The sequence below is a fragment of the Chaetodon auriga genome, chromosome 23 (genome assembly GCF_051107435.1).
Source record: "Chaetodon auriga isolate fChaAug3 chromosome 23, fChaAug3.hap1, whole genome shotgun sequence".
In the NCBI taxonomy this organism is placed as follows: Eukaryota; Metazoa; Chordata; class Actinopteri; order Chaetodontiformes; family Chaetodontidae; genus Chaetodon; species Chaetodon auriga.
The window spans coordinates 7,826,333-7,851,032 of NC_135096.1; the positions used below are offsets into that span (position 1 = coordinate 7,826,333).

Consider the following 24,700-nt stretch of genomic DNA (forward strand, 5'->3'; position numbering starts at 1 on the left):
TGTCAGAGGAAGCACACGCACATAAAGCTGCACAAACACTATATGAACAATACAAACCACACGCACGCACATTTTTGCACATCTGTGAGTCAGGTGCACGCACACACACACACACACACACAGCACACACACACACACACCTCTGAACATCACCACACCTTCACATCCAATAAAGTGTGTGTTAATTTGGTTGATGTTTAACCTCCAAACGTAGGGCTGTTTACTCTAAACGACAAGCTCAGTTTCTCATTAAGTTCATTTACATCACGTTGCCGATAATGCATATGGAGGAAGTAAAGCAACGAATGACATCAAACCCCAAACACAAACAACCAATCACTGTCAGCCAGCATGCGCTCGTGGGTTGATTCCAGTGAGTCCAGTCTAGTTTGGACAGAGAAAACAACTATAATGTCACACAAATGATGAGTCCAAGGAAGGGATCGTTGGGAAAACAAAGATGCCACCTTGTGTGGGCACGCTTTGGCGCCAGTAAACACAATAAAGAACAACACAAAGCTCGACATAAATACTATCAGATACAGGTGGCGTTCCCATGAGTGTATGGGAGCTTGGATAATTGTGTGTACCTGCAAGGAAATCAGATCGAGGGAAAAGGGCAAACAACAGTGAGCTAAACCTGTGTCCATTTATTATTAGACTGGCTGAAAGTCCTCTTTAAGTTCTGACTTGGATTCTTATAACACGGTTTTATAAAAGTGCATAATTTGCGCCGCTGCATGAGCTGCTAATGCCCGACCTATTTGGCTCTGACAGGTACCATCCATTAAACCTTTTAAAAAGACCTCTCCTATGGCACCAAACACCCTCCCCCCTCCAGGAACCTCTGGGCGCCTCTGCTGGATAACCATTGGGGAAAGTTGCAGCTTTGAAAACCGGCAATTTGCTCCACCACCTGAAACGCACTTACGAGTGAACAAAAATGACGAATGCACGGCCAGGAGAAACAGTAATGACAGAAAATTACACACTTTACAATAACATGTTTTGAGCGCAGGCATTTGCAAATGCCACTCAATACTTAAATGTCCCCCAGATGGAATTAGAACATGCAAGACTTAAATGTGTTTAAAATATTACTTATTTTGATATTTGCAGGAGATGTAAGACTGAGCCAATTTTTTTCTGAGATACTCAGTGAACAAATGCGTAAAAGCGATTCAATTAATGAAAGCCCAAATAGGTTATTTTTTGTTCACCACAGAGAAGCTTGTTCAGACAGCAATGCAAAAAAAGGCTGAGAGTGTGTAAGATCTCCCACCTGTGGAAGAAGCATGGAGGTATAGGATATAGGGTTCCCAGACAATGAGTGTTCGTGTGTCTGTGTGTGTGTGTGTGTGTGTGTGTGTGTGTGTGTGTGTGTATCTGACAGAGAAGGGGAGACACTGTATGTAGCGTTTGGGTTGTTAAGCTGCAACCCTGTGGCGCTGCAGTGATGTGGAGGTGTAGCGATTCTGTGCTCACACTGAGCTAAAACACCACCCACGGGTGCCACGTCCCTCAGCAGACCTTCACTCTCGCACACACACACATGCTCACGTGCACGCTCCCGCAAGCCAGGACGACATACTGCATGAGACAGCCTCCATCCAAAAACAAGGGTCCAATGCAATAACTTTGCATAACATAAATCATTTCTTGTGGGGGGAATGTAGAATTGTAATATACATATGAAAGTTTGGTGTGTGTGTGTGTGTGCGCGTGTGTGTGTGTGTGTCAGGGACACCCAGGGAACCAAGAGGAGACGTAGCATTCATTGCCATCTGTTTTCCAGCCCGACAATTAGGACACAGTCTGAGCAGCAGAAGCCAAGTTTGCCCTAATGTAATATTCTGTCTCACACACACACACACACACACACACACACACACACACACACACACACACACACACACACACACACACACACACACACACACCTCCTCCCCCATGCGGTGGCTGTCGATCGATGGCGTGCCTTGTCTGCCACTCTCTTGCTCACAGTGCCAGACTGTAAATCTCATAGATAAGCCAAGACCTATAACGCACATGACCCAAAGGCCTCTTGAACATACACACACACACACACACACACACACACACACACACACACACATGTGGACACACACACACATGCACACATACAACAGGATGGATGGGTTGCCAAAAAGATCTGGGGGACAGTGGAGGAGCAGGGAAGAAAAAAAGATACCTGCGGCATTCATCTCAATACAGAGAATCAAGGCTGAAAGAACTACACACACACACACACACACACACACACACACACACTTAACATGATTTAATGAGCGTTAAGTACCAATAATGGTTTAACATCAAACAACAACATAAGAAGAAACGGTCTCTAACATAATTAGTCTTTATTGTAGGCCTTATTCTATTCGCCATGGCAGGAGAGATGCTGTAAATGAGTTACACTGCAACATTCTGGCGCATGCAGTGGCTGCAGCGCTTATATGATGACCACGGTCATTGCCCTGTCACCTCTGCACGACTCTGGACTGAAGCTGTTTTGCATGGTTTCAGCTAAGAGACATTAATGCAATTAATGGAGCATATTATGATATTTTAGACAACAGTGTGATTCCAACAGTTTGGGGATGACCCTGTCCGGTTTCAACATGAAAGCATTGCAGTGCACAAAGAAATGTTCAGAAAGAAATGGCTTCCCAGCGCACAGAGCTCCGATCTCACCCCATCTAACGCCTTTGGGATGAATTGGGACACCAATGTTGAGCCAGGCCTTATCGTTCATCATCCGTGACCGACCTCACTAAATGCTTTTGTGGATGAATGGGAGAAAATCCCTGCCTGGACAGCTTTCCCGGAAGAGTGGAGGCTGTTAAAGCAGCATATGAATGCCCATGGTTTTGAAACGAGACACTCCACAATCACATAAAGGTATAATGTTTCAGTGCCTGCACACATTCTTTTGGTGAAATTCAGAATAAAATGTGCATAAAATGCCATTATAATCAATACAGGTGAAGGCCAAATCCACCAAAATAAGACCCAGGTTAGATAAAAATGCCTTCTTTTAATGAGAAGTGCCCCAAAAGGCAGGAAGAAGTTTACTGTTTGTAGTTTGATCTAAAATTCTTTTAGTTTTTCTCCACACTTAAGTTATAATGAATCAAATTCCTGCCTACAAACCTGAGCACAGCTCTTTTACACTACAAATTCTGATTCAGCCTGACCATACAGTAGAAAACTGAAGGAGATAAAACAGTATCTTTCTTCATTTTCCACTGGACACTACAACCACCCCACTGCAAGTCGAGACAGTTTTAAGTTGAACCCAACCAGAAAGCACCAGATATTTCCATTGAAATTGAATAGAATTTGGTGCAAAATCATAAATGCTGGTGTGACCAGCCACTAAAGCTGATAAGACAGCCGTATTAGTTGGAGCCTTCTTACATCTTCAAGTTCCCTCCTAAGCCTTTCAGTAAAAGAGAGGGTGGAAAGAAGAAAGAAGGGAGGAAGTTGGGGAGTGACTGTAAATGAAGACTGAAAGGAGACGAGATTAGAGGAAATGGGGAGGTGGGATGGCATATGAAAGAAAAAAGCATCATATGAAAGAAAAGGAGCTGAAAAGGAAGGCCAGGGTGGGGGTGGGTGGGGGGTGTAGATAGATCAATGAATGGACGGATGGATGGATGGAGAGAGTAAGGGACAGGGAGGAGTGACCAGCCTGGACTCGCCTGTAGTTTCACCAGTAGGAGCAGCTTGTGTGGCAGCAGGACGACTGTCACCGCTGCCTGCCAACCAGGGCCACACTGGCGCCGCAAAGCATCCACCTGTCACTCAAAGCTGTGTTTGTTTAAAGTCGCTTCCAGGCTCGATTGTTAGCGTCGCTTGAGGAAGAGGGTGGAGATCTGCCCGCGCAGCGCTCCACAAACGAGGACGAAAATACGGCTGTTTAATTTGCAGTTTGCAGAGCGTGCCTACGAGGGCCTACAGCGTTCATCTTTTGCATTCAGGATCTGAGACGCCACCGGTTGGGTTCAGAGGCAAATTTGACAAAATGATGCATCAACCAGTAGTTATTTTCACAATTAAAACTAAACACCGAGTGAGGGCACTACAGCTGGAGACCAAAACAAAGACAGATCTGCAGCTCACAGGCAGATTGGGCAGTTGATAGATAGACGTTCACAGTTCCCTTTTTTTCGGCCTTTTTCTTTATCTATTTGCAGTTAATTAACACGAATTCTGCACCAATGTTGCATCTACCTGCAGAACAACTCGCGGACCACAGAACATCTTCCAACAGCTACGACACGAGTCACAATAATTAGCCTGTGGAAGAGCAGAGTGGGAGTTGAGCCTGCCTGGCTGTTAGCACACAAAGCAACAGTCGACAGCTCTGTGCGTGTGTGAATGTGTGTGAGCAGCGAGGGGTACCATTCTCACAGCCTGTTCTGACCGCCCTGCCATCTGCGGGCATGCCGGGTGCCCGCCTGTTGGTCCTCCTATGCCAGGCTCTTTGACGTGGTTGCATGGTAACAGGTCTGAGAGGGCGGCGAGAAGCTGGTCTGGCCAAATGGCTCCAGCAAAACACTGATTTAGACGCAGATTGGACTGAGGGGGCTGAAGGTAGTAAAACGACAGTTATTTCCATGTTTTGAACATTATATTTGATGTGGGAAATTTGCTAACTGCCTTGACTTTCGACTTCAACTTTGGAACAGGAACTGCAAAAAGCATTACAATTTTATGATGTAATGCAACATCAACCACTGACAGATTGCACAGACTAATAAAATACTTGCAAGTGCACACACAACATTGAACACACTGCAGCATGTGCATAGCACTGTGGATTGTTCGTGCTGTTTTGCACTGTTGTATTTTTGATGTGAAAAAGGCTTAGTTGGCAACCAGCGAGCTAGCGTAGCTAACTCTGAATGAAAGTGGTTTGGCTTCTTGGGATTGCTTAATTGGAAAATCAATAAATTGTTGTTTTTGATGTTTGTCTGGCAAGAATGCAACTCAAAGGAGTTGAACAAGAGGCTATTAGTTCCAATTTTAGCATAAATGTACCTCATGCACACAACTTCAAGGCTTGTGTTAATGACAAGCACAGTTTAGTTTTTTGGGAATAATATATGTCGACTTTGTGGGCTCTGTTTTTGTGAACACAGCAGTGGGGCGTGCCAAATGTAAGGCCGGGTGGGATCAGAAACATTATCTTTCATTATAGGTGGCCGTGTGAGATGTTGTGACAATCACGTTCAATCACATCCATTACCTTCATCCCCTTTAAACACAGGGCTCCGTCTGTCACACTCAGAGAGTTTTCCTCACAGGACACTGTTGTCTTGGACCTGCACAGCTTCATATATGAACTGAATTCCTGTTTCTGGACATGTTGAAGGTCCTGCTGTCTCCATGTTTTCTGTGCATGTGCAGATTGTTCTTTTGTGCATACAAAAGTAAAGTTGTACCTTATTAAATGTCTGCAGCATGATTGTGGCTTAAATGTGTGACACCAGCAAGCATGGCAACCTACTATAAGACCTACAGGATAGCACAATCGCCTGACCGTTTCCAGTGCTTCCATGCACATTAATTAATGCGTGTTATCAATACTGCTGTATAACACAACATGCTGCACAGCCCACGTACTGGAGATGCTGTTCTTTGTGTCCTCTTTCCGACAAATTCTCCTCTGATCATATTAAATAAGTTTCATTTGATTCCATTTCTTCATATCACTTCATTTTTTAAAATATCAGAGTGAATCAACATTTTACAGAGACTCCACATCTCTCCAATGCATGCGGATTTGTAATTCAATGCAGACTAAATCAGACGTGAACAGTATTAGCTTAGAAGAGATAAGGCGAGAACCAGTCTTGTGCAGTGAACAAGCAAGAACACAATTTCTTTTTCCGCTCGCAAACAAAATGAGACTCCTCTAAAAATCTCTCTCCCTCACTGCTTCTCTCATACGCGCGCGCACACACACACACAAGTTCACGCACACATATGCACGCAGGCAGCTGCCTAAAAATAAAATAAGATAGTGAAACAGTGGCTCGATCATCCGTGACTCCGTTTTACTCAGCGGCGCCACAGGAAAATTAATTGCACTAATTGAGTAACAGAGTTCATCAAACTGGTATTCTCATTTTCCACATTCATTAGGCGCTCTCTTTGTGAGAGCATCCCCGAGGTGACGCTGTCTGTACCGCAGCTGAAGAGAGAGGAAAGGCGACAACACTGCCAGTGGGACCAAACATCCGCCGCTAAAACACTCACAACTCCACTTTTTTACAGCCCTTTGAAAGCTGTTTGCTGCTAAAAAAAAATTGCATTTCTTGTTTTGCAAATACAATCTGCAGCCACACACATACACATACACACACATGAACATACTGTACAGACCCTACGTCATTATTATAAGTAGTTAAAGCGACTTGCCGTTCCCGCCTGCTGTCAGTTTTCTCACCAAGGATTTCCTCTGCAATGGATTTCACACAATTGCAGTGTGTTTTTGTTTGTGTGTGTCTGTTACTGCGCAAGCATGTACTTTATGTGTGAATGACACAGCAGCAGCCAACTCCAAACTGAATTACAATGTGAGCGGAGACGTAACAACACTGACAAGACTGAAGAAACGGATAAACAAGGGTTTCCCCACTGGTGTCGAAAGTGTGTGCATCTCTGCGTGTTTGCAAGTATCTGTGTGTGTGCCCTACCACACATGCACGTGTCCTTTCTTGTCATTGGGGGGCGAGCGTGGGTACGATGGCGCAGTTGAGCTGTGTTGGGGCTCAAACATGTACACACACACACACGCGCGTGCACACAAACACGCCGCCGTCTGTGGCAGCCATCTGCGCTGGAAACACAGCGGGGAGAGGAGGCTGAGAGTGGAAATGGAAAAGGGGATAGATGGACAGCAGTAAGTAGGAGAGTCCGCTTACTGCACTGCTGCTGCCAAAATGCAATTTTATTTAATATACTTGGGAGAATTGGACATTTCAGCCTAACACAGTCTGTCAGACAGAGTCCACAACTAAGTGGCATCAACAGCAGTCAACAGACTTCCTTTCCCTTTGCGGGCTGACATTTTGCTTTCCGCGCAGCTCCTGGGAAGAGATTTGGGATATGCATTAAGCCCACCAGCCCTCCTTCAAGATTTACGGGAAAGTAACACCTGTTTGATGAGCCTCAATCATGAAGTGGAGCTGCAACACGTTCGTTCTCGTTGCCCAATTTGGACAACAAAGCACTAATACACAGATTTAAAGATATTTCCTCATGCCTCTCATCTTCGTCGTGGCTAAATGTCTGGATTTTTAAGACTAAAACAGTTACATGGAGCTGCCTCGGTTGGGCTGGGTTTGGGATGGAAATGTAGTTGTAATTGCTGCTATTAGTGCATTTTTGATGCAGCACATGCTGTTAAGTAAAGTTCAACTTTTTTGAAGGGCAGTGTTGAACACTTTTAAAAAACTGATCCAGCTTATCTTATGCACATTAGCTAGACAGGTACTGCATTTAGTACAAAGGCAGATTTTCAGTGACTGCTTATTCACATCACTATGAATTAAAGTCTCTCTATTCTACTTTTGGGCTTCTCCCCTCTACAGCTCACCGCTCCATTGAATCCTCACACTAGCATTAGTCAAGCATTGAGCGAAATCTATGCAAACACCACTCAAGCATATGGAATCACCTCACCGCACATATACTACATATATAGCAGACTGAAAATGTGTGGTGTAGAGTTTGAAATACAAGTAAAGGGGGAAACAGTGCGAGGGAGAGAGAGAGAGAGAGAGAGAGAAAGAAAGGGAGACAGAGAGAGGGAGGGTCCAGAGGGAGCATAGAGAGTAACAGCTCCTCTCTATGAGTCTAGTCCAGCCTTATGTGGAGGATCTGAACTGGAAGAAACAACTTTACCCCATCAACTGTGCACAAAGCTGCCCGACCCTGTCATTCATCCTGTGTGGATGTGTGTGTCTCCTTCACAGAAAACTGGAGTATATATCTTATAAAATATTACTCTGTGTGTGTGTGTGTGTGTGTGTGTGTGTGTGTGTGTGTGTGACTGCACTTTAAACAATAGTGTGTAACTGTTAACCTTTTCTTCTTCTATTGTGTGTAAAGGCACTTTCAAAAATGTGTGTGTGTGTAGCCATCCACCTATCTGCTGCCAATTATAAGGGTTTTGAGCCACTCTGCCTTCCTCTAACATGCCTTCTTCCTGAGGGAGGATGGCCTGATGACAGGGCCAAGTCCACCGCAGGCGCTGAGCCTCGCCACACCCTGCGTCACCCGTCGCTCAAAGAGCCAGGCCCTCGTACTTATAGACGCTGCCTCCCCCCCCGACGGTCGTAATCCGTCAAGCCTGAGTGGGGTCAGAAATAGGCTGGTCGCAGTTCTCTGACTAATTGCTTTGAGGCTGAAACTCGCCGCAGGACGACTGTAGCAGCGACTAAAGAGTAAGGTTAGAAAGGTCACGGGCGAGGTGAGGCGACAAAAGGCTTCACGGGAAGTAAGGTGAAGGCGGAGGAGGAGCTCAGAAAACAGGTGCAAAATGCTGCTCGAATGCTTCGTCAGGTCAATCAGGTCAATCTGATATTTGTTAGTTGTGCTGGCAGCAAGTAACAAATATCATTATCTCTCAAATGGACCATATTTCTTTTTAATGAATCAATTCCATGATGAAACAGAGGAACTTCTTAACACAGTCATGCATTCAGGAATTTGCACTACAAAGGTTAGTTTTTCCATCTGTACATCACACTTTTCCCCTATTTGCTCCTTTATATTCTTCCTCACATTCATCTTAAAGTCCTCCGTCTTCTTCGCTCTCCTTCCCTCACCGTGCCCTCCACCGTCACCGTCGCCCCCCCTTCCTCTCCCCGTGCATGCCGAGTGGAATAATCACCTGTTATGCTCCCTGACAAAACACCAAAGCTGGTGTAAAACCAACATGAAGAGTGAGTCACCAGAGTGTGAAATCTATCTATCAACCAATCTCATACACTGGCTGAGAGCGCTCCGCTTGACACAGTTTGCCATGCCATTTATTGAGCCTCCGTGAACTTGTATAATGCCAATGGCAAAATACACACATCAAAATACCCACATGGCCACACGCCGTGAGACAAAAGGCTTTCTGTTTGTCGTCTGCGATAAATGGCGTTTTAGCTGTGCCGTTAGAGAAACATCATAATTACAGTTAAAACTACATTTTTAAATGCTTATGAGTTGTTTAATCATGCTTGTAGATGAGGATAACAAGGAATGTGTGCAAGGGAATAATGAGTTTTTTATAGCCAAGCTAAAGATCCACACAGTGAACTAAGTAAAATGGACAAACTGCCCTAACAGACTCAAAGAATCCAATTTTTTTTAGACTTTCTAAAAGCAACATTTCCATCAGCAGTAACAACATGGGGCTGCAACTGATGATTATTTTAATTTCTAGTGAAATAATTAATAATTTTGTCTGAAAATTGCATCTTGTTTTTGACCAGCAGTTTCAAATCCAAATCTATTCACTTTGCAAAGATATAGGACAGTGAAAAGCAGCAAATTCTCACATTTGGGAAGGTGGAACTCAGAGATATTCAGCATTTTTACTCTATGAATGACAATACAAAGAAATGATAACTAATGATGACAAAGTCCCTGATGTATTCAAATTGACTTGATAGAAAAACAGAGGAGAGATGAAAATTCTCACATCTGAGGAGCTGGAACCAGCAAATGTTTGACATTTTTGCACTGAGAATGATTTGCATTTTCCTTGATAAATGACAACAAATGAGAAATACTTCTGCCAATCAACTTATCTCAGATCTTTTGGCCATTTCCTTCGCTTTATAGATCAGCAAGTTGACTAATAAGTCACACAAATTTATGGCATTAGACTATGTATTTGCAAACAGACACACAAAGACAACAGGATAGAACAGAAGCCATCAGGAAGCATTTATGCTGCAGCAAATAACGCTCAGCTCAAGTCTTATGCACTGCACTGCACTCTATCCTGCATTGACAAACAACTCAAGGGTGATTACGTATAATAATTAGCTCAATTTCTGAAATATTTTCAACCAAATAGGAAGGATGTTGTCCAAAACTCATCTGACTCATTCACAACTTGAACGAATATGTCTGCATTCAACAAGGCAACAGAAGTGTGTAACTCTCTCAGCTGAAATGACGAGGTATCCACGAGAGAGCTTTTAATGTATTTGTCGTAACTGAGGTGTTGGACATTCACAGCCCCGCTGCATCTCCGCACCAAGGACGCAATCCTACTGCATGGTAATCCTCCAGTGAATTATACAGCGAGTGAAAATGATGTGGTGCGCAGCAAATGCCTGCACTAAATATTTACAAAAGCCCCATAACTGATCTGAATGAGCCTTTTGAGAGTGACTTGGGAGGTAACACAATGGGAGAGGAGTGACCTTGCAAGGGGTGGAGGGGATCAGGGGTGGGTGGGGGGCAGCAATTATGTGGCGCGTGAATGCCTCGGCTGTTGGGGAGCGGAGGAGGCTAAGACAGAGGGAGGGAGAGGGGGGAGAGGAAAAAAAAAAGAAAAAAAAGAGGGTGATCATCACTCTGCAGTTCGCCTGTGGAGACACAGGGAGAGATGGAAAAAGGGGGTGGGGGGAGAGAGAGAGGGCAGGCATTCCTCCCTCACCTCCCTTCGCTCTCTCCTTCATCAATCTCCCACGACTGGAGATGTGAAGTTACTGCACAAACACAGCCCAAAGCCGCTCGGCGGTCACTCATCGTCACTGGGCCAGAGCCAAGCATTTTAACTAGTGATACACAGGCTCCCATATGAAGAGGCACTGCTTCCTGGCACATTAGACGGTTTATTTTTGGTCCTCTCATTTCATTCAGATACTAGCCTCAAGTGGATTTCACTCCACTGAGTGCTGATATGTAATGCTTGGTTTTCCTGTGAGGGAGTGTGTGTGTGTGTGTCAGGTGTGTGTGTGTTTTAGGAGGTTGGGTAAAACATTTTTTATTTTTTTTTGCCTGGGTATCTGTGGGTTGTATCAAGGGATTTTATCAAGTGAGACCTCTGTGGAAAGCGCGGGCTGGAGTGTGTGTGCATGTCGGTGTGTCTTTGTTCGGCGCTGTCAAAGATATGGACAGGCACACTTGCTCTTTTATGAGCGGACCTGGCCGAGCTCCCCCGGGACGCAATGTCAAAGCAGAGAGGAGAAGAGAAGGAGAGGTAGCCATGACACCAAGTCCTCCCCAAGACGGGCATTATCTCTCTCTGACTGGTATGCAAAAAAACGTTGCAAAAAACAGTCAAGAACAGTCGGCTTTATCTGTATCCTCCGGTCGTAATAGCACGCCTCAAAGGACTCTTGAAAGACAAACCTATTTAGAACTAATACACTGACTGTGAGTTGTTTGACAAAGAGGCTGTCAGTATGTGAAAGTGTCAATGAATATTGGGCGACTGCTATTCACAATTGTTCATGCTAACAAAACAAAAATCACAGACTTGGACGTTTCTTTTAAGACTGGCAGAAGGTAGGTTCATGAAACACATTCAAGATGTCAGAAACAAAAACAGGAAGTTGCAAGACATTTTGATAGTGACAGAAAAGAAAAAAACCTCTCTTGGAGGACGTCTGGTGGATGGTTTGCTGTGCAGAGAAGGTGACTTTGACGAGGGAGACAGCCGTTTGCATCCTGTCTCCTGCCAGCTAGTCAGCTGGTTAACGTTGGGGAGAGAGACAATGAGCTGTGCGCCAGGAATGCTGGATGGAGTGATATATCCAGTCTGAAGGCTTGTAAAGCACCAAAACACTGCACATCTTTGGTTATTACAAAGTAATCTGCATGGTATGTGCAGTGTTATTGGATGATGTTGAATTGCACAGTGCAGCAGTGCAATCGAAACATAACTGTACAAAAGCTCTACTGACAAGCTATGCAAATTAGCTTGAGCTGTGCTATGTCAGGTTTGGTCAATGCTGAGTGAAAGCAAATGAAGGCATTGTTTTAACCACAACCAAAGCAGTGACGGATCAGAGAAAACAGCCACATGTAATGGCTCTGGAGGGCAATGACAAACGCTCATATGGATTGTTTTAGTTTGTGCTGCTGAGATACATTCAAACCACCTCAAAGTGAGGACACATCGATGCTGCAACATCCAATCTGGCACATTCAATCACTGAAAAGACAAGTGTAACCTTTCAAGTGTAACATTTCAGAATGACTTTTTGGACAACTAAAAGTGAACCATTGATTGATTCATTGGAGAGATAATATTTAAAGCAATATTTCATGCTGAAAACAAAATGAGATATTGACTTTTATTTCTTTTTTTTTTTTCGCAGTAAATGCATTTGAATTCACAGAAATGTAGGCCAACTTGTGTTGGATCTCAGCAGCAGTCTCCAAAGCCCAATCCAGCTCTGTCTCTGCACACCCTTACCGCCACAGGCACAATCTCTCTGTGTCTTTTAGCCCTGGAAAGTTGATTTAAGGGCTCCATCTGAGCCCAGTGTGGGCCCACTCCAGCCCATTGGTCAAGGCCGGGCCAAGAGTTCACCGCTGTCAGCTCTGAACTGATGGCTAACGTTTTTACAACCTTTCTGGGCAATATGGAGGAATCATCGTCTGTCTGCGCGACAGCAGCGGGGGCCTCATCAGCCATTCCACACATGCCCTCTCCGTCTCTGCCATGGGAGCCTTACATTAGGAGAAAATGAGCATAGTAAAAGATTTCCACCTCGGTATTACTTGTCCCTCCTTTTTACTTTGGCTCTCTTGTTCTCTTTCCACCGTCTTTCTTCCTCACACCTCAGTTCTTTATTGTCCTTGGGGGGGGGGGGGGGGGGGGGGCTTTAATTCCACCGCTTCCCCTCTTTGACTTTGAATTAATGTACACCACACAGAAACTGGCAAAGACAGGAAGTATATTTCTCCTGCTTTGAACCCTGTCTCTCTTGATTTTTGTGCGACTGCCGGGTGGCAGAACATGTGAGCGCGCTCCTCGATGTGTTTGATGTCTAGACATGGCTTGAAGTTGCAGAGTCATGGGGGACATCTCTTATATTTTACATAGTAGCTAGGGGGTAACTTACTGTGAAAACACCACTTATGTTTCTGGTTTCGAAACTTCATGAAGGGTCAATCCAGACTCAAAGAGAATTGGAAAACAGCTGCTCAAAAAACTGTTGACTCGCAATTCCTTCATTTGATACAGCTAAGTTTGAGATGTTTTTGCCAAATGTGCTCTCAAAGCAAACAGGATTTTTATTTCTATATTTTTCGAGCAAGGGATTCATGCAAATTAAAGCAATTCAAACATCAGAGAAAGGTGCTTTCTGGAGTGCCGCTACATCATTAAAGCAGATTCACTGTCAGATTGTTGTCACAATGACTTCTATCACCAAACTGCACTGCTCCAGCATTTACCCAAGAACATCAATAACATTAACCTACAGATCGCATTCATGAGTGAAAAGGAAAGAGATGGCAAGCTGCTACTCCTAGACACCTGTGTTCATGTGAAGATTGATGGGACCGTGTATGATGTGCAGAGGGGAGCTGCAGGGAGGTAAAGCATATTTGGGGAGAACTCTGGGCCATCTGTTCGGAGGATGATGAAAATCCCAACCCAAACGACAAACACTGCCAACTCAACAGGAACCACCAGAAGCAACCAAAAGTGGGACTTCCTCACTTGGCTGGGCTGTCAGAACATCCAGCCAGAGTCTTTAAGTGTCAGGCAGTCAGTGCTTGCCACTAAGCATTTAACACTTTAACATCTCTGCTGGAACACCCTGAAGACACGGCTCCCCCAGAGAGGAAGACTGGAGTAATACATGACATTACACAAAACAACTGGGGGAGCACGACACCGGTGAAACAGCCAGTACCCTGGAGAGGAGACTGAAAGAACACCAGCAACAGAGTCAGTGGATGGCCAAAGGAAGATCAAGGAGGTTTTACAAGGCGATTTACATCTAATGCCAGGGACCATCCTTGAACAGAGGCTGTACATGACCACCTGTTATGCGATGACAGGAATTCCATAGGTCTCACGACAAGGACTACAGCATCTCAAGGAAAACTGGGCAAGCTTCATAGAGCCCACAAGATGTGGCTAAAAGCCCAGGAAACACAAACCAAGTAAGCTGACCCTGTGATTAGAAGTTTCTGTAACTTTTCTGCGACTTGTGGATAGAATCCTGACTAATGTTAGAAATGCTGCAACAAATAGAGTGAATTAGCAGTTTCCATCAGCTGGTTGAGGCATATTAACTGTCTACCTGAGGACAAGGTTCAAATGTCCGATGAAAGAAGTGCTTGGCTGACTACACCTGCTGTTTTATTTCAGCTCATTTTGCAATATAGTGGCATAAAATAAACAGAGAAAGACCAATTCTTAATCTCAGTGAATTGCATGACGATTAATTGTCAATTGACGTTACTACCTACTCACAAAGGGTGCTTCTGTTCAGTCGTATGATTTTTGGTGGGTTAAATTCCAGTCAGTCACTAATCTCTGCTGATCTCAGCACAGTTGTAAGTGAGATAAAATGTTTGGCACATGATTTAAGTGTTGGTTGAAAACCCCCGTATTCTTACAGGTGAATATAAAATCGTCGCAGTCACGCAGTCCAAACGTTTAGTCACCCTTCTTGTCACCCTGAAACCACTACAGCATGTCAGCATCCTTATCAAAATGTCTCGCGCACAGATTTGGAGAAACATCCCATAAAAGCAAGTTCTCAGAAGACATCGCCACCACACACCAACCGCAAAAGATCTACTTTTAAACCCAACTCCATCACCAGCCTCACTGGCAGCATCAGCAGCATATAAAAATGTATCTCACCATCTCGTGCTACACCTGAAGGATGGACCTGAAATCAATTTTCTCCTTTTGGCCCTTTTTTTTGATATCCTTTCTCCTCGGCTGCATCCTCTGTCTGCTCCTCCGAACTGTTTCTGAAGCACTGAAGTTCACTCTGGGATTTGAAGTTTGGAGGGAAGCTGTCTGGAATATTTCTGGGCATATTTAAAAAAAAATAACAAATCCAATGACCTTTGGAGTTCAGTCTGTATTACTAAACGCTTTCCGACTGTCTCCCACAGCCAGAGAGAATAAGGAAAACGGATATAAAGTTTCAGAGAAATCAAACAGAAAAAGTGTTCTTGGCACTTTAGATAATTTCCTTGTCACACAGCAAGAGTGTCATTTCTAGTTTGGAAATAAAATTGTGGAAGCGTTTGAGCTTGAACATGAATGAACTCTCCAAAGGGATCATTAAATTTTCATCTATGTGCCAGATTACAGCCTCGTTCTGCTTAGAATTCAAATATCTGAAAGAGAGTTGCTCATCTTTAACAACAGAACTATTAAAGAACACCTGTGTGCTATTTGAAAGAAAACTGGGGAAACGAATGGATGAAAGAGACGGTCACTGCTAATGGAGGTTACAGGAATTTAGAAAAGTGTCCTCTCATCACATGAAATGCTACAATGACACAATCATTTTTTGTGGGTATCTGTTCACAAATTAAAGTATTAGACACATTTTTGAACTGACGACGCCGTTAAATGAAACGTTAAGGGATCACCAAAGTTATTTCAATTCATCCTGACGGGCCACATGAGTGCATGGACCAAATTTCAAGGCAGCCCATCCAATAGCTGCATTTCACTCAAATGCACAAATGTCAACCTCAAGTGAGAGGATCACTGGGGTAGATCACCACAAAGTTAAAATTACGCATTTCTAAAAACACGACGTTAAAAACACCTTTGGCTGACTGAAGTGCTTGAGGGAGTTAGCGTCTCCGCTCTTTAGAGCCCCGAGCTGACAGGAAAACACGCTGTGCACTTATACATCAATACAGAAGGCGATACAGAACAAGTCACTCGAGCATGAAGAATACTTGTCTGCCACAAACGCGAGCCTGCTGCATTTTTCACCCATCTACCCGAGAAACACAGTGATTTTCAAAGAGCTGTGTTAAAGTCAGCGTATGAATTAAATATTCTGTTCAGCTATTCTCTCAGTTTCAGTATGCTGGTGTTAACAGTTTTTTTTTTAAGTAAACATGTTGGCTTGGCCTGGCTTAAACTCTCCTCTTGAAATTTTAAATAGCAAATTGTGAACGTTGGGATGAAGCCTTGATTTCGCCAGGTGAGTCCCACAGAGACCACAGGAAGCTCTGGCCAAGATAACAGCAACACAGTGTTTCAAACCACATACACACAAACATTAAAAACATACAGAAGAAAGGCATCCAGTGGTTACCCATCGTGTTGAAGCAGACAGCAAGACAGATGAAACAGTAAGAATCTCAAATTGAATCTTACACTCCTTTAGCCCTCATTTGGTGATCCCTCACAAATTTAAAAGCTCAGTGTGAGAGCAAAAAAATGTGACTTTGACAGCAACTCAGAGCCTCATTAACTCCGCAAATGGTGCAGTGAACATCCACCTTTCAAAGGAAATATGAAAACGACCGTCGCCACCGAGGACTTGACGCTTGTGGGTATGATCTTTACTGTTATGGAGAACAGGCAAAGTCCAGTGAACCTCACATCAAAATAGATCGAAGAGGAGCAAATGGGTTTAATAGTGTATTGATGGCGGCCTCTGTGGAACCCGGGACACGGTGACCCCACTTTGACGGCGACATCAGGAGGGCCAGCCAAGGCTACCGCTTAATGCCGCGTAGCTAATCACTTCAAAATCGACCACACAGCCGCCGCCGTGTGTGTTTATGCGAGTGGGTGTGTGCGCATGCAAACATCAATCGAGTCAAACAGCTCTGTAATTAGCCAAAAAAATGAAAAGCGGCAGCGAGGTTCAAATGTTTGGCAGGTATGCATTAATTGCTGATGGAAACACAGGGAGGACGGGGGTCAGTTCATTTCCTCACTCTTACCTGCGCGGCACAGAAAGGTGCTCACGTTTGTCATGTAAAGTGTATGTTTTTAACTGGCACGCCATCAGGGCATTGTGGGGATGGCTGCTGTCTGAGGAGTGTTTGGCAGGCGAAGATGTTCTCGGAGGAAACAAGTTCTTTTGGGACAATTAGCGGGTTCGTCACTAATCTGTCACTGTTTTGACAGCTGATGTATCGGCTTGGTTTTTCATTGTGCTGCATCAAAATGAAAAAATCTGGTCCGTGAATTAGAGAGAGCAGAGGTGGAAGAAGTACTCCAGTCCCTTACTTGTGTGAAAGTACCAGTGCAAAGTATCTCATGCAAAATCCCACTAAAGTAAAAGTACACAATAATAATTTAAAGGCTAAATGTACTTCAACTATCAAAACTAACATTACAAGAAGAAGGAAAGAAGGAAAAGGAAAGTTCTGCCACACAAATTTGTGTTCACTGGTTTTGCTTTTTCGAGAAATATTTTATAAATATAAATAAATATTAGCTCTTTGGGCCTCAAACAGTTATTTAAACGTAACTATCTCGGATGTTTAACCCCATCGAAACAATGCCTTTTTGTGAATGCTCACAAGCCACAATTGACAGGAACTGCATATTTATAAGTTTCATAAATGTTTGTTTTGTTGTGTACAATATATAAGAAATACAGGACAGGATATCAACAACGCTAATGCATCAAAATCTGCAAACAAACCGTATTTAAGCATGCAAGAGGATTGTGTGCAGTCAACAGATCAGCAACTATTACACCCCCACCCTGTTGTTTTTCCCCGTTTTTATCTCTCACTCAGCAAATAATGATTGAATTTGCATTGCAATCAACTGCGCAAAACCATAACTACAATGAATAACTCACAGTGTTTCATGAATTATTACATAAACTAGATGTACCATGTGACGCTCATACATAATTAGGATGGATCACGATAAATAAGCCATACATTACTCATGACTATCACATGGGCCGTCTGCACCAGTCCGGGAGTGAGGAAAGGGGGATGAATGGCTTACCTAGAGGAGAGAAGAGAGAGAACAAGAGTGATCATCATGTCAGCGTCACAATATTCATAATTAATATCCCTGAAGGGTAAAACTCACCGACGGAGTTATAGCATGAGGTGGAAGACAGTGTTGGCATCACATATGTTAACCAACCTTCAGCTATTTTGCTTATTTCCTTTACAATTGTTGCAAGGAAGCCACTCAAATCCATCAAATGACTACTTTCGGGAGTGTTTTTTGCACATTCTGATAACAGAGGAGGAAACAAAACCTGAAGCTGGTTGTAGTGTTGTGACAGAGCAGAACACATTCAGGCTTCCTGCGCTAAATAACAGCATTTCAAAAGGAGTTTTCTTTTGACAGTCCCCTCCTGTCAGTCGGCTGATTTGTTTCGGTAAAAGCAATTTTCTTTCAAAAAAAAATATATCTGTTAGTTTACAGATACAGTGCAGGGTGCAGATAGTGGGATCACCATCACAGCAATGCTCAGACACTCGGAGCATTTACGCATGGCTGAAACACCACTTCCAGCACACATACACACACACTGCCTCAAAGCTCTGGCTTTCTGCAGCGAAAATAGGCCAGTAAAGTAAATAAGCCACTCTGATCTTTATTTCAAAGGAAGACATATGATGTTTATCGCAATAAAGTAAATTCTGAGAAATATGTCAAAAAGCCGGCGCACAGCAAAGGCGAAAGTGAGAGTGGAAAGCGGGATAAAGTGAGTGAGACAGGAACAGAGTGTATGTGTGTGTGTGGGGGGGGAATAAAAGAATGACACCGCAGGAGCAGGGCAGCCTCGGGGCTCTTGCCGTGCACTCATTGATTTCTCATTAGTAAATTCAGACCTCGATTTCATCAGCCGGGGCAAAGAAAGACAGCTAACGAAGGCGCGGCAGGTACTTTGGTCTTATTTCCCACCAGAGGGCAAATTTCCATTCTCCTTTAGCTGGTGATTAGGAAGGGGAAGAAGATGTGGCTTCAGTCATGGAGCCTCTTACTCGCCCCTGGAAGGAAACCCACTGCAAGGCTTTTGACCAGCAGGTCTCTGCCCAATTAGCCAGTCCCACAAAAGCAGGATTTCCTGGAGCATAGTTTTCTGGAGAGATTGATGCTTCATTAGCTAAAGCTATTGAGTCTTGTTCCTACATCTAAAAAGGCACTGGAGAAAGGACCCTGGCAAGCTCAAAGGACAAAGACACAGGGTATTAGACATAACCCATTTACCTGATCCTGCTCCTAAAAATCGGAGGAAATGCTGGTCAGATGGCGCCTCTCATTGTCCAGTAAGGTGTTATGATTTCAAAGCATGCTGCACAGCCTGCACTGGATGGTTGGTTAGGTGCATCTTTTTCAGCAAATTGGACAGGGCAACTCCAGATTTAAGTGTGCATGGTTAGTCAGGCACATTCATTTCAGGAAATATACTGAACCCTCATTAGATGGCACTGTGTACTCTGCAGCCACTGAGGAGGAATTGCTGGGAAAAACTCACTCTTTTTTTTTAGCATTCATTTTATGAGAGTAAGTTTCATCTGTCAAATATCACGTGAAGGGAGAGACACTGCAGTGTCTGTGGACATGTTAAAAAGAATATTGTGTTTTATTGCCACTGGAATCAGACAAGAGGCATTGCTTCTGATATATCAACCAGGAGATCAGGCGGATTGTCGCTGGATACGTTTCCATATCTGTGACATCAATGCGCTGGATGGCAATGAAAGAGAGAGTGTGAGAGTGAAAGGGAGAACAAGAGAGAGGGAGAGATAAGTGAGGAGCGATGAAAGAGGTCGCCATTGATCTTATCAAAATATAGAGGGTCCATCCCTGGTGTTACTTCAACAGATGCAGATGCATAACGCAGACAGAGATACACTCTCTCTGCACTCTTAGCATTTATTAGGCAGCGTACAGATGGAGCCACTATCGATACACACACTTGCAATCATGCACACACACTCTACTGCTGTTGCTGCCTCTAATTAACTCAGCTTCCCAAACAAAATAACTGCGGAGGCACGAATAACCACATCTGGGAGTGGTGCACTCAGCATCAATCTGAGACAGCCGGCCCGAGAATTACGGAAGGGGGAAGCGACCGAGCAGCTGCCAAACGCCGCGGCAGAGAGGACGGAGCAGGCGTGTGGCCGCAAAAATGAGGCAACTGTGAATCCTGAAGTGTAGATTATGGATGATGGACACAAATATGGCGAAGGTGGATAGCATAGAAAAAGTAGTGGCAACAACAGAAACTGTCACAATGTGTCAAACTGGAACTGAAAAATCCATTCAATGGGGTGAGCTGTGTCGGTCCAAAATACGGTAGAGCATTCAAAATACTTTTCCCGAAGCATTAAAGGAAACCCAGGAAGGATCAGGTTCTATTTTCCGCTATCCTGCTGTCAAACACATTTCCGTTTCTTAGTTTATTTCAACGTACTGTGGCCAGTGTGTGCGCTGTGCAGCTGTGTGAGGGAAAAAAAAGGACAAAAATATATTAAAAATAAATGTCAGCTCAGACAGACATTTGCAGATACTCAATATTAAAGGATCGGGGGGGAAATAAACAGCTTATTCATGAAGAAATGGTAAGAACAGAGTCTCCGTCTTTGGGGGCCCCTGACCCCTTGGGCCCCTCAGGCCTTTCACTAACTTCCATATGTTAGCAAGTCATATTTAGTTAGAATTTGTAGGAATTAAAGAATTATCTGTGTATATCCTCCAGCATAACCTGATATAAAATAACAACTTATTGACATTTCCAGCTGCAGACACTTTAATTTAGAATTCATAAGCCACTAATAATCCACTGGTTGCAGCCTATTGTGTAAACCCTTTAGAAAGCTCCAAAATGGTACTGGATCACGACTGAAAACAGTAAAAAGTAAAAACTTTTGTAGAACATTAAGACCTGACTGACAGCAGAGAACTCTATTGCAACGGGGGGACTGAACCCTGATCATCTGTGAATAAATCATTTGCCTGTCCATCACCCTGAAGGCAACGCTGCTACTTCTCACCCCGTTATTCCGATGCTAACTTCTAATCTTGTGTCCTTCAGACAGCGAGCGCCTCAGCTGTTGATGTGGGGCGGAGGAGAACAGCAGGCAGAATGCATCCTGTGATCAAAAGAGTCTATCTCATCTTCTTCCTCTTTTTCCCTCCGACACACACAAAGCTCACGCTGCACCGGGCGTGACTGCGCACCAAGGCAGCGGATGAAGAGGAGAGCGCGGGGTGTGTGTGTGTGTGTGTGTATATATACTGTATATGTGTGTTGAGGGAGCGGAGAGGTGGTGTGTGTCGATCTTCATCAAATGGGGCCTTTAGGGACGGGGGGGATTAGTGGAACTAGTGTCCTGATAGATAAACACAAACAACTGAGTGTGAGCAGAGTTCTTTATGTATTTCTGTTTCCATAAAGTACATTATTAATCAAAATGTGTGTTTTCATTGACAAACCGTGATCATTTACTCGATCCTGACAACATTCAGAAACAAATGTGCCCTTTTCTGCATAAAACATTGATTTGCCACAGAATACTGACTCGCGCACACAAGCGGGAGGGGGCAAGGAGTATGCTTCACCTCAGCAAGTGTCACGCAGCTGAAAGTTTACCTCAGTCGGGGAATAGCTGGCGAGGCACAGTCTTAAAATAAAAATGATGTTGTCTTCAGAACCCAGCCGTGTTTGTTTTTCTCAAATTGTGAAGCAGCTCTGGTGTGAATAAGGAGGTAATGCGTACCCTAGACTGGGGAACGGGAGAAAATAATACACCAGCTATCATTCTTTCATCAGTAACCCACTTGCCTATAGCTCAAAAGTGGGGGAATAAGCTTTGGTTCCTGTAGCAATCTGACAGCTGATGCTCAGCTTAAATGCTGTTTTAGGTTTTCTTCCAAACATTTTTGTTGCTGTTCATGCCTGATGACGGTTTTCAGACTTGACTTCATGTATATGAACAAGCCTTCTATATCTCCTGCTCACCTTCTCTGCGAATACTGTAATTGTTGGATTATATATTGATTATTTCAGCTGTTGTGAAAACATTTGATGCAACGTTTCAGCAAGTATTTCACAGTAAAAGCACATCCTCCTCAGACAGTCCGTAACCAACAAAATGCACATTTTGGAGATGGCTTGTGCAGCTTTGTTTAGCTATTTTCTCTCCTTGCTGATGAATTCCCTTGTATCACTCTCTCTCTCTCTTTCTTAACCGAATGCACCCCAACAGGGAATCGAGGACACACCCTTGCCCTACAAACCTCCCAAGAGGAGCTCTGAATTTCTAAACAGCGTGTGTGCATGTGCGTGCGTGCGTGCGTGTGTGTGTGTGTGTGTGTGTATTTGTGCATAGTTAGTAGATGTCTGTGTGAAGGAGAAGCAACACCCGCCACCCTGTGCCGGAAGAGAAATGCCCTCCAAGCATAATTGCTATGGATCTCCCCGCTGCATAAACGGCGTTATCACAGTTTGTCTAATTGTGAAAGCTGTGATCAGCATAAAGAAAGGGTGAGCCTGAGTGTGTGCGTATGTGTGTGTGTGTGTGTGTTTGTTTGCAGGGGTGGGCAGAGCTTTTCTCTCTCCTTCCCATCATCTTGGTCTCTTTATCATCATAAAAGTAATTAGCATAAAGGTCGGACTTGTGTAAACAGCGAAAGCGTCTCTTGGATAAGGTTCCACATGGATGAGGCTCTGCGGACGTCCAACCAAATGTGTTTGCTCGACGCTGCCATCAGTGTGCGCGGGCAAGCATGACAAAGAAAGGAAGCCGTTGGACCTGAAATATTTGTTTGTGTAGCGAGGCTGAGCATTTCCAGAAGCGGAGGCTCTACAAGTGCACATCACGAGTCAATATGTTCGTCTTTAGGTCAAGCGTTTCCAGTGCACATCATCCTCCATGTTTCATCAAAGTCAGACCAGGAGCGCAGCAGCAATGCTCTGCACAGCTATATTCAGAGTGCCCCCTTTGGGCCAAACAATGTATACAAAGTGGCCTAAAATATGTGGACACCCCTGCCCTTGCATGTGTGTGTTCTTTGTGTCTGGCACTGGTTTTCATGGTTAGGGCTGTGTGAACATCATGGCAACAGCTTGGGGAAGAGGCCTGTTTCAACATGGATGAATGAATGGACAAAAGACGCTTGACGATATTGATATTGATTTGATATTGACATGTGGTTTGAACAAGAAACTAAAAGCAGTCTCCAATCCTCGTGCACAAAGCCATGTCCATACATTTCCCAGTTTGGTATGGAAAACCCTGACTGGCCTGCAGAGAGTCATGACATCAAGCCCAACTAATACCTTGTGGCTGAATGGGAACAAGTCTCTGCAGCCAGGTTCTAAAATCTGACCTAAAGCCTAAACACACACCTCACACCATAAAGGGTAGATGCCACTATTAACAAAACCGCTGAATGATTCACAAGACATGTCATATCACCTTTACCTCTGCTTCGGTGATAAAACAAAACCAGTGATTTCCCCAAAACACACACCGCACTGATAGGATTACCAGTATGGAGGCCACTGGTGAAGCAAAGTAATTACCTATTCATCCCACCTCCTTGCTCACCTTTCATTGTGCTACACTGCCTCTTTTATTCTGACAGGAGACCAACAGAAAGATCTCTCTCAACCTGACCGCTCATTCTATCCTGGACTGAAGCGTGGTGGCACAGAGCTATTATTCTGAAGCAAAATCAAGCAGGGTGGCCTTTATACCACAGAGTATAACGATGGTGGTGTTCATTTTTTTGTCCTGGTCACAAGTGTAACCTGCTTTGATGTTCTAAATGTGCAACAGGCCAGTCGGTAAGAGGATATAGTGCTGTGGTCTTGTAGAGCTGAAAACGTACTGTCGACTTCCTGCAAAAATATCTGTTAAATAAAGTGAATCATCCTTCCGATAGAGAGAAACCGCAGTAGATAACTGATCGCCCATGGTCAGCCTTGGAAATGAAGGGGCTATGGTGAAGGTGCCCTTGAGAGATTTGTGTGTTTGTGCGTGTTTGTGTGTGTTCAGCGTGTGTATAACCCAGCGGGCGAGGTGAGGGAAGTGGAGGGAGGTTTGATGTCTCCCACACATAAACCATGATTAACACAGTTGGGTTTCAAAGATCTGAACGCCGCCAAGAAATAGTGCTTAACTGCACTCTGTGCAAGTACACACGGACGTGCACAGAGGAGCGCATGCAACACACACACACACACACGCGCACATCCACCTTCAGAGACGAGGCATGACAGACGGAAAGAAAGGGGAAAGGAGCGCTAAATTACCGTGCCACGTGTCTTTAAACATGCCACATTACAAATCATTACGCTCTATTCATTCTCTCTCTTCAGACAATAGCTCTCACTTCAAAACAATTAGACTGCAATGGCACAAACCCTTGATGAAAGTGGCGCCGTTAGTTAAAAGGACTGAAAATGATACAAATGAGTCATGCAGAGACTTGGGAGAGCCACGCTTTTCAACAAAAGCCAATTGACCCCCCCCTCCGCCCACCGTCTACCCCCTCCACCAACCCCCGCACCCACACTTGTGTGATTGGACCGTGGCCTAATCTGTCATTCAGTGTCAGGCACTGCCAAGATTTCATTACAATAGGAACTAATGTGAGAAAAGCAATTATTCCACTCCCATAATGCACTACTTCAGCACAACGGTGACCTTTCTGTCTGTGATTGTTCATTTTCAAAAAGTGTTCTCCGCAGTGAATATACAT

At 44.2% G+C, this 24,700-nt stretch overlaps 1 protein-coding gene across 3 annotated transcripts in view; it reads right to left on the reverse strand.

Annotated features, from left to right (window-relative positions):
- LOC143316243 (receptor tyrosine-protein kinase erbB-4-like) overlaps positions 1-24,700 on the reverse strand; it is a 229,845-nt gene that overhangs the window by 149,256 nt on the left and 55,889 nt on the right. The gene's annotated exons all lie outside the window — the stretch shown is intronic.